Source organism: Pinus tabuliformis, chromosome 4_2 (genome assembly GCF_031772625.1).
Source record: "Pinus tabuliformis cultivar Carrire ecotype Pingquan chromosome 4_2, CPIR1, whole genome shotgun sequence".
NCBI classification, from domain to species: Eukaryota; Viridiplantae; Streptophyta; class Pinopsida; order Pinales; family Pinaceae; genus Pinus; species Pinus tabuliformis.
The window spans coordinates 473,598,293-473,607,843 of record NC_142304.1 but is presented as its reverse complement, the minus strand read 5'-3'; positions in this window follow the sequence as shown (position 1 = coordinate 473,607,843).

Sequence of the window (9,551 nt, the reverse complement as noted above, 5' to 3'; positions counted from 1 at the left end):
TTGGGCAGGACTAAGAACTGGAGTTTGGGTTCTCGGGGTGGTATAGAGTTTGATGGGGAACTAGGGGTAATAGGCATTTGATGGGTAGTGATAGGTTGATGGGGAAGTGAAGGAATGAATGGAGGTGTGGAATCAACATCAGAGATGTGAGGGAATAATGGTGAACTAAAAGAAGATGAAGTTGTTTCAAAAGGTTCACGGATCTTAACATTAGTGAGGGATGATTGAGGGGAATCTAGAAGATACTGATCAATTGAAAAGTTTGCCCTTTGGACTTCAAGTTCAGCTGTAAATTATGGATCTAGAACAATGTCATCAAGTGCAGTTTCAGACCTGGTTCTAAATAGGGAAAGGTAAAAATACTCATTAAAGGGGAGGCCTTCTAAGAACAACCACTCATCCGGGCAGGAATCTGCTTTAATTGAAGGTATAGGACTTACTGAACTTTCTTGTCTTCTGGATATTCTTGAAATTATATTAGGATTGTGAAAAACATGGGGAGGGTTTGGACCAGGATTGGCCCTAGTATAATGAGTTCTCCTTGAAGCCACATTTCAAGCTTTTCCTAATTAGTTTCTTTTTTGTGAAATTTTATAAATAACTTCTAATAAACCCTTCAAGAGGCTTGAAATAAAAATTTGAAATTTCTCAAAAGTTTATTAAGACTGAGGGTTTGATTCCCCAATATGGTCGCTACTATGTTATCACTCAGAAGTCTTCCCTAGAAGTTATAAAAAGAAGGAATAATCCAAGGTAACCACAAACCTAATATTTTAGACTCGGGTTCTAGCCAAACTAAGTCTAGAGAGGGCTCTCTCTTTATAATTTAACTTTGTTTTGGTGGCATTTTAGGCTAGTTCTTTCTGCTCATAAGGTTTCAATTTTGGTTGGGTGGTGGAATTCTAGGAACAGATGGACAGAGCAAGGCTTTCAAGCCATTGGGATATGGAGTCAATCAAAGGATGGATTAACTGGATCAGATCAACCACTAAAGGAAGAGTTCACAGGGCACACTAGCAGAGTAAAAGGCAAATGTTCAGGTTCCAATGGATGAGGTAGTCATAACCAAGGTAAAAGGGCAATGAAGAATCCTTAAACCAGGATCAAAATGAAGAGCAGGAGGTGATCATGAGCAAAGGGAAACTAATAGTCCTTTACTATAGACCTAGTGGGGGACTATGGAAGAAAGGGAGAAATTAAGAATTCCAAGACTAAGATAGTTTAGCAAAAAACATTAAGAATGTAAACAATCAAGACAGAGAGCATTTAAGACAGTTCTGAAATATCATTCCTAGTTTAACATTCAGATTTCATAGAGACACATATGATTATTTATAAACATGAAGAGAAACAATAACACACATGAGATAGAGAGTACTTATTTGATTTCCACTTTACACAAGAATCCTGTGAAATGTCTTTACTTTATTCCTTGATCCAACAAGCCAATCCAGTCTTGATCACAACAGCTCCTTAACGTGAGAAGAAAATGTCTATAGAAATGTATTTGAATCCACCCTAAATACTTCGAAAGGTGGACTATTTATACAAAAAGTATTTACAAAATATCTTGGAACAATATGAGAATTAATATAGGAAATCAAAATATCTTCAAGCATGAAGATAGAGATAGATGAAAAACTGCATCATGCTGTCCCTTTTATTGGGTTTGTGTTGGTTTCTGTAGTTAAAATTGATCCCCTTTATGCTAGCTGATATGTGTACGCTGGAATCATCTTTGTCTTTAACCTTTGACTGATACTCTTTACCTATTACGCTTTGACCCTGTTTTCCTGTTTTCATATGGCTGCCATTTAGATTTACTGTGGTAACTTATAGTAAATCTGTCATTTTTTCCACCATTCATCTTCAAGTAACTTTATCTTGAGCATCCTTCTATATATCTCATCTACCTCGGTGTATTGGGAAAATCTAGGCTTGGTGACAAATAGATGTTTCACCTCATGCTTTAGGAAGAATAGATTTTCTAAAGTATCATATAATACTTTCCCTGTTGGCAATGCTTTAACTCCTGAAGTGCTTGCCTGTTCCTTGGACAATTTCTTTAATCTGTCAACATTCTCCAATTGGATCATAAGTTTGCCATCGCTTACCACGGGATTGGGAAGGCCTTTATCCCTCAAAATTTGAAGCTTTTCCATGAATCTGTCAATACCAACCTTCATGTTATGGCATTTTTTCTCTAAGTTAATCATAAGGTTTCTTTTAGTTAGAACCTTTTTGACTTGGATGATGGTTTTAGTTCTATCCTCCACACCAAGCTCACTTAGTTCCTCCCTGTTCTTGCTATTCAAGAATTTGATGAGTTGATTAACCTCTTCTGGCTGGTCTCCCAGGTCTTCCTTAATCTTTTGTATTGCTTCGGTGGCCACTTTCACTAGTTCTGTTTGCTCGAATATTACTTGAATTGATGGCGACACATCATTGATAGAGTCAATGATATTGGCCGACATAATTTCCTTAGTTTTTCCTAGTGGCTTTTGCAATGTTAGATATTTTTCAAGGAACTTTATCCTCTCACCCATCCTTAGGGTTTTCTGTGTTTCTTCTTTTTGTTGTATTTGGGCAAGTTTACAGTCAGTTTCTAGGCTTTCTATTTTCTCCTTAAGTTGTTTTAGCTCTGTAGCCTGGATGGACATTTACTCCATGGCTTTCACTAACTCTGCTTTCTTCTTTGTTGAAGTACCTGTTGCTATACACTCAGTTGTGATTGTCAATGATGTAGCAGGTGGAGTTATTGGTGCTAAAGAGGATACCAATGTTGAGGGAACTGCAGTAGAGACTTTGGGAATAACAATCTGTGGAGTGGTTGCCAGCTCACTCTGTTTAGACTGAATCAATGTGTCCAACTCTTTCTTAGTTTCCTTCAGCTAATCATTTAGCTTAAGGACCAAGTCCATAAGCTCTTCTTATTCCTTCTGAGTTTCTCAGATTTCTGATGTTTGTGGATGATGAAGATGTGGAATTTTGAGCTGTTTTTTCAAAGCAGCTATGTCATCATTCTTCTTTTTAATTAACCTTTTTGCAACTTTCACATCTTCGGGATCATGTCCCAACTCTATGATTAAGTCCTCCAAGGACTTGATTCTGGTATCCTTGGCATGTGAGGAGGCCTTTTCTTATTGAAACTATGCTGATATATTATTCAACGAATTCTGTAACTAGTGGGCTACAATGGCTTTGCTTGAAAACGTGGAATATACCATTTCTCCTATCTCTTTATGCAATTTAATATCGTCAATGGGATGTATGTCCTTTGCCAGCACTTCAAAATCTATCTTTTGGTAGTCAGCTACTGATCTAGGCTGCTGAGTGGTGGGCTTTAGAAATGTCATCTCCATTTCTCCTTCTTTCACATCAAAGGCTGACATAAGCCTTGCTTGGTTGGTGGGAGCCATTTTGAGGTACCGTGCATAGCTTTGGGCTTTTAAAATATCATTCCTGGCCTTTATTTTGTTGTACTTTTCTCTGATATCCTCGTCTTGGTCAACTGGAATCCTTAATGTTAGTGCATTTGAAGTTTAACCTGAGCATGTGATGTGGAAGGTTCTTGTGTTCCTCTAAAGGGAGTAGCATGCATTCTCCCTTCTCTTTTTGTGCTTGTGGGTCCAACTGTTTCTTCTGTAAAGTATTTCTTGGAGAAAGGATTTAACCTTTTCCTTTTGACATATGTTTGTGAAATGGCTCTACCTGAAGGAGTGGCCTCCTCCCTGTCTCTTTTGGGGTTCCTCTCCTCATTGAGAGGAGTCTGCATGATAGGGGGAGTACTCATGATTGTCTTTGGCAGTCTTGTTTGAGTCAATTCTTATGATAAGTCTGGTTGATCTAACTCTTCTTACACCTGGGGTCTTTCTTCTGCTTGTTGTTCACTGTGTGCCTGTGATTCCCTTTGGGCTTGGGATTCTCCTAGTACCTATATGAAAGAACCTTCATCAAGGCTCCTCTCTAGATCAATTAATGCATTTTCAACAACAACTTCAATGCTATTTTTTTCTACTAGAGTATTCTCCACCCATTCCAACTGATTTGCATATTTTTCTATCTCTGGGATTATGTGGTGGATATAGGGACATAACTTGTTTTTCTATCTTTTATTTCAGATGAAATCAAAGGGGTCATATCTCCATATGGAGGTTTGTTTTAGTTTTAGCCTTTGAAGGATTTCTTCTGTTTCTCTTCCAGCTTCTCGATTGTTGCACAAAAAGGGGCCGAATTGATCTTTGATTATGAGTTGAGCCTTCTTTTTGTCTTTCACAAAATGTACCTCATCTGAATTGATTATCTGTCTGTATTACTCCAGAGAAAATAACCTCATTGGGAGGTATCTGGGTAACTTTTATGGTGCTAACTCACAGCCATAGGTCCTAATTTCAGTGTGATTTTGGTACAAGTACCAATCTCCCACTTTGTATTGTTTTGAAAGCTGTATGATCCTCCTGATATCTGAACTAATCCTCGGAGGAGGGCTTCCTAGCAGCATGGTCACTATAGGATGAAAAAAAAGGATCTATGAAGTCTGTGTATAGATATGGTGATTCAAATTTGTGGATCAGAGGAGTCCAGAAGACTACTGACCTAGGGTTGCCTCTGGTATCAATTTTTTGAAGAGTAAAAGGGAATTTATCAGCTTGATAATATAAGAAAAGGTGGTACAAAACTAAGAAGTACTTAAATACTCTTTCATTGTTCATTCTCAAGAATTGATCATGCATCTGATCTGCTATGTACTTGGCGTAATAATACATGACAACAGGGGGCTTTCCTGAGGTAAAAATGGACATGAAGGCTAGAATGATTTCATCAACATACTCACTTGTAGGATAGCCTAAGACACTAGATATCATTGACACAATGTCCTAGCCAAATTTAGAAAATATGGTCCACATGTATGGGGGAGGATCCTTTGGAATATGTTTCTCTTCCATAATAAAGGTTTGCAATATTTCAACAAGTCTGGCAGCAGTAATCTCGGGGAATTTTTCTAGCAGGTCTCCAATGGAAATGGGGGTTAGATTTTGTCCTGGTTGCAACTGCAGCATTTCATTGATGGATTCAATAGTGATAGTAAAAAGTATAGTGTGGTCAGGTGACATCACTGCTCTTTGGCTGGGACTATAGTTTGTATGACAATAATGGACAATTTCGGGAAAGATATGTAGTGGACGGAATTGGTACTTTGGTAAATTAGACTCCCAAAGACCTATTTTATCTGCATGGTTTAAGTATTGGTCTCTGTACCTACAACATAATTTCAGTGGGGATTCATGGACAGAGGTGTCCTTGATTTGGAAGTCTTTTTACGCCAAAGGGAGACGGTCTAAATCTAGATGGGGAGTGTTAATTGGGTGGACACCCGTTGCAACTGGAGTGGTCATTCTTAGTTCTTATGAATTTAAGAACGGGGAAAATGGTTTCCAGTCAAATTGGGGCAATTTGGTTCAATTACAGAGTAGTTTGGGGTTGTTGTGGAGTTCTTGTACTTAATTACTTAATAATTTCAAGAAATTTAGTAACAGGTTTAGTAATGAGACAGGGTTTGTTGGCGTATTTGGATAAATACTTGGAATTTTTGGCTCTGACGGGTCGATGGGTGATTGTGCATGGTTGCATAAGGCCTCAGTGAACTGGAGGGTGGACTGGAAGTTTAGTGGCTTTTGCACGTTAGCAGTTGGATGCGGGTTGGTAGTTGAACATAGTCTGTCACGTGCATGGAGGTCTGGAGCACTCTTTCATGATAAAACAAAAAATAATGAGTTTTTTAGTTTTATTCGCAAAGTCAACCTTTGGCGGGCACATGGAGAACAAGGTACGTTTGGATTTTAGCGGGTGATGTGACTTTTTGTCATCTAGCAGGAGGTGGTAAGTAGGTTTTATCGCATCGCTTTTATGGTTGGAGTGGTTTCGGTAGGAGGCCACTTGATGCCACTCATCTTCGCCACGTAGCATCGGGGTGCAAATGAAAACAACCCATATCGAGCTGGTAAACTTCGGGTGCTGGAGGCCACCCGGTATGGTTAATGTCTGTTAGATTGAATGGGGAGTGATTGCACTATGATCGGGGTGGGGATTTTGTATGAACGGAAATGGAGGGGCCCGACCAATCATTAAACACAACAGGTTTTATTTAAATGGTGGTTTAAGTGGGTTTAGGGCATCGGGGGTGATTTGATTGTTGGAGGGTTAGATTATTAATTAACTTCAGATCGGTTAATTAACTCTTTTAGTCGAGTTTTTTTATTATAAAGTTTATGCTTCAAACCTTTTTGGGGGCAGGGTATTACTACATAGGGATTTGTTATATAACTATACAGGAAGGGTTATTTCCTTAGGGAATTAATATATATAAAGGTTAGAAGTTAATATGATACTGGTGGAGAATGAATAAAGTGCTAAGTATAATGGATTTTGTTCCTTTGTTTCATCACAAACACATTATACTTAGGTTAAAGTATTTTTTGGGTTTTTTCTTTTAGAAAAGGGGTCTTTTCATGGGGGATGATCACTTCTCCAAGGATATCAAGGTTTCATCCTTAGAAAGAGGGGTTTATTAGGAGAAAATGATTTTTCCTTAGGAAAATGATGTCTTTTCTTAAGAAAAGGGATTTGTTTGGGAATATGAGTGAATTGAAGGGGGGGAATGTTTATGAGGGGGTTTTTAGTACTTAGGACCTCTAAATCATTGAGTCGAGGGTACGGTCCCTCCAAAAGTCAGAGAAATTCTCTGAGACCCTTTGACTTAAGGTTTTGGGTACTTAAGGCTTTTTATTGGAAATTAGTTAAGTGAGAGGTGTAATGAGTGAGGGAAGTTAATCAATTTGACTTTGTGAACTTGCTATATGACTAATTTTCATCCATACTTAGAGCTTTGATGATGAAGGTGATCAATATGCTTTTATCTAACAATCATCACAATTCTGCAACTTTTCTTCTACTTACCCACCTACTCATCCTACCATTTTTACTTCTATTTATTAGGGTGCACTTAAGTTGGAAAACCCTTATCAAAACATTTTCTTTTCTTTACAATAGTAATCTATCTAAGTCTAAACTTATTACATCCAAGGGCTCAGATTAAACAGTTGAGCTCCCTTTATTCACTCTACCTAATCTAATTATCTGCCAAGATTACACTATTTGGTATAATTTTATTCTCTATCTATAAGCATAAAATTGAAAGCATGAAATAGTCAAGTTTAAACATTTTGACTATCATGGATTGTGGCAAAGGTAACAAGCTGCACACAATCATTTATTCTACATCAAAAGTAACTAGGAGTGGCATTTTGACTTGCACACTTTCATGGTCTTTTCTTTTCTTGGGGTTCATATTTATTTTTATCCTTTTTGACCTTTATTATTCTTTTTGTCCTTTGATTTTTATTTTAGGACATACCCTCTTTACATTTTTTTATTTTTTGAATATGGAAATCATTTGCAGATGGAAAAGGTATGTACATATTATAGGTTTAATCTCATCCATTCAAAAATTATGACTCCTATTGGTATAGGAACCTAACACACACCACACCCACATTTGTACACCATCAGGTAGCTTCACCAAGGATGAGATCTCCACATCAGTCAGAAGTGTCACCTTCCCTATAACATCAAGCCTTTCGTGGATGAGGTATTATGTGTTGTTTCTCCTCTTGATATTTGTGATGTATTATTAGGCCAACCATACTATGGAAGTGTCATGTTGTGTATGTTTCAAGGCCTTGCACTACTATTATTTGTCTCGGTAATAAATTATACAGGATACCATAGGTAGCCCCACTTACCATCATCTCTTTGATCTTTGCTAAGCAATGTAGTAAGATCATTCCCCAGATTGGGAAATTTGTTTTCTTTCTCATTCACTCTCAAAGTAAGGGGAAGATCGTGGCCACATCCATGGCCCTCGGGAAGGGTTCCCCCATGTAGTAGAAGCAGGTGGATGAGGTCGTGGAAAAATACATGCACATATTCTCCTCACCTACAAGGGCACCCTTGCACTATCAGGTTAAGCATTTGATCGATATGACTCCTGGAGAACCTCTACCCAACAGGCTGATATATCGTTGTTCCATTTTGGAAAATGAAGAGATCAAGTGGAAAATCCAGGAGTTTCTACAAAAAGGGCACATCCAACTAAGTTCCTCACCTTGTGGAAACTTGATTGTACTTGTACAAAAGAAGGATGGGATCTAGAGGATCTGCATTGATTATCAGGCACTAAACAATATCAATGTGAGGAATATGTATCCAATCCCATGAATTGATGACCTTCTGGACCAACTCAAAAGGGGCCAAGTATTTCAGCAAGATCAATCTGAATTCTATCTATCACCATGTTCCAATAGACCCCATAGATGTATGGAAGACTAGCTTCAAATCCTAGGAAGGCCTTTTTGAATGGTTGGTTATGCCCTTCGGGTTGACAACTTCCCTTGCTACTTTTGTGAGGCTAATGGATGAAATCTTATAAACCTTCACCAACTCATTCATGGTTGTTTATCTAGATGACATCCTCATCTTTAACAAGCATTAGGAAGAACACTTGCAACACATTAGGCGGGTCCTTCAAACCCTGTGGCAGCACAAACTATGTGCCAAATTTGATAAATGCATCTTTGGCATGAGCTAGGTGCAATAGATGGGTTACATCATAGATGAGCGAGGCACACATGTGGAACCGTCTACGATCCGAGTCATTTGAGATTGGCCAACCCCAACCACTCTAACAGAGCTTCACAACTTTTTGGGCCTTGGAAATTTATATCAAAGGTTTGTGTTGGGATTCCCCTATAATGCTTGGCCTTTTAGTTAGAGTTGCAATAGAAGATGTTTTTCGATTTGAAGAACCACCTCTCCTATACATTGATATTCACATTTCTAGACCTACAACAACCATTTTAAATTGAGACAGATGCCTCTGACTATGATATTGGTGCAGTCCTCACCCATCACAGGCATCAAGTGACCTATCGTAGTGAGACACTTTTGATACAATTTGAAAGTAGCCCACATATGATAAAGAGAAGTGTTCCATCGTGCAAGCTTGCTAGAAATGGAAGCATTACATTCTAGAGAATGAGATGGTCATCCACATCAATAACAAACCTCTTCAGTTTATATAGACAAAAGGGAATTTGCAGAACAATCAGCATTAGAAGTAGTCTGCATATCTGCAACAATTCCACTTTGAAATTAAATATAAAAATGGAAACACCAGTCATGTTGCATATTGCCTCAACTAGCTGCCAGTTGCATCATTGACTATTTTTCTTAACTCTTGTGGCCACGATACCTTTGAATGGACGCAACTGTCCAAAAATGATCCAGAGTTCACCTCCACATACCGAATGCTAGTGGATGGCAAGCAAGTTCCTGAATTCCACCTCCGAGACACATTATTATGCTACCTGGGCTACTTTGTGTTCCTTCAAGTGAGCATGCCAAGCTGATTTGGGAGGCACACTATAGTTAGGTCATAGGACACTTTTGTGTGGAGAAAATTGTGGTCATACTACACAAGTAATTTAATATTA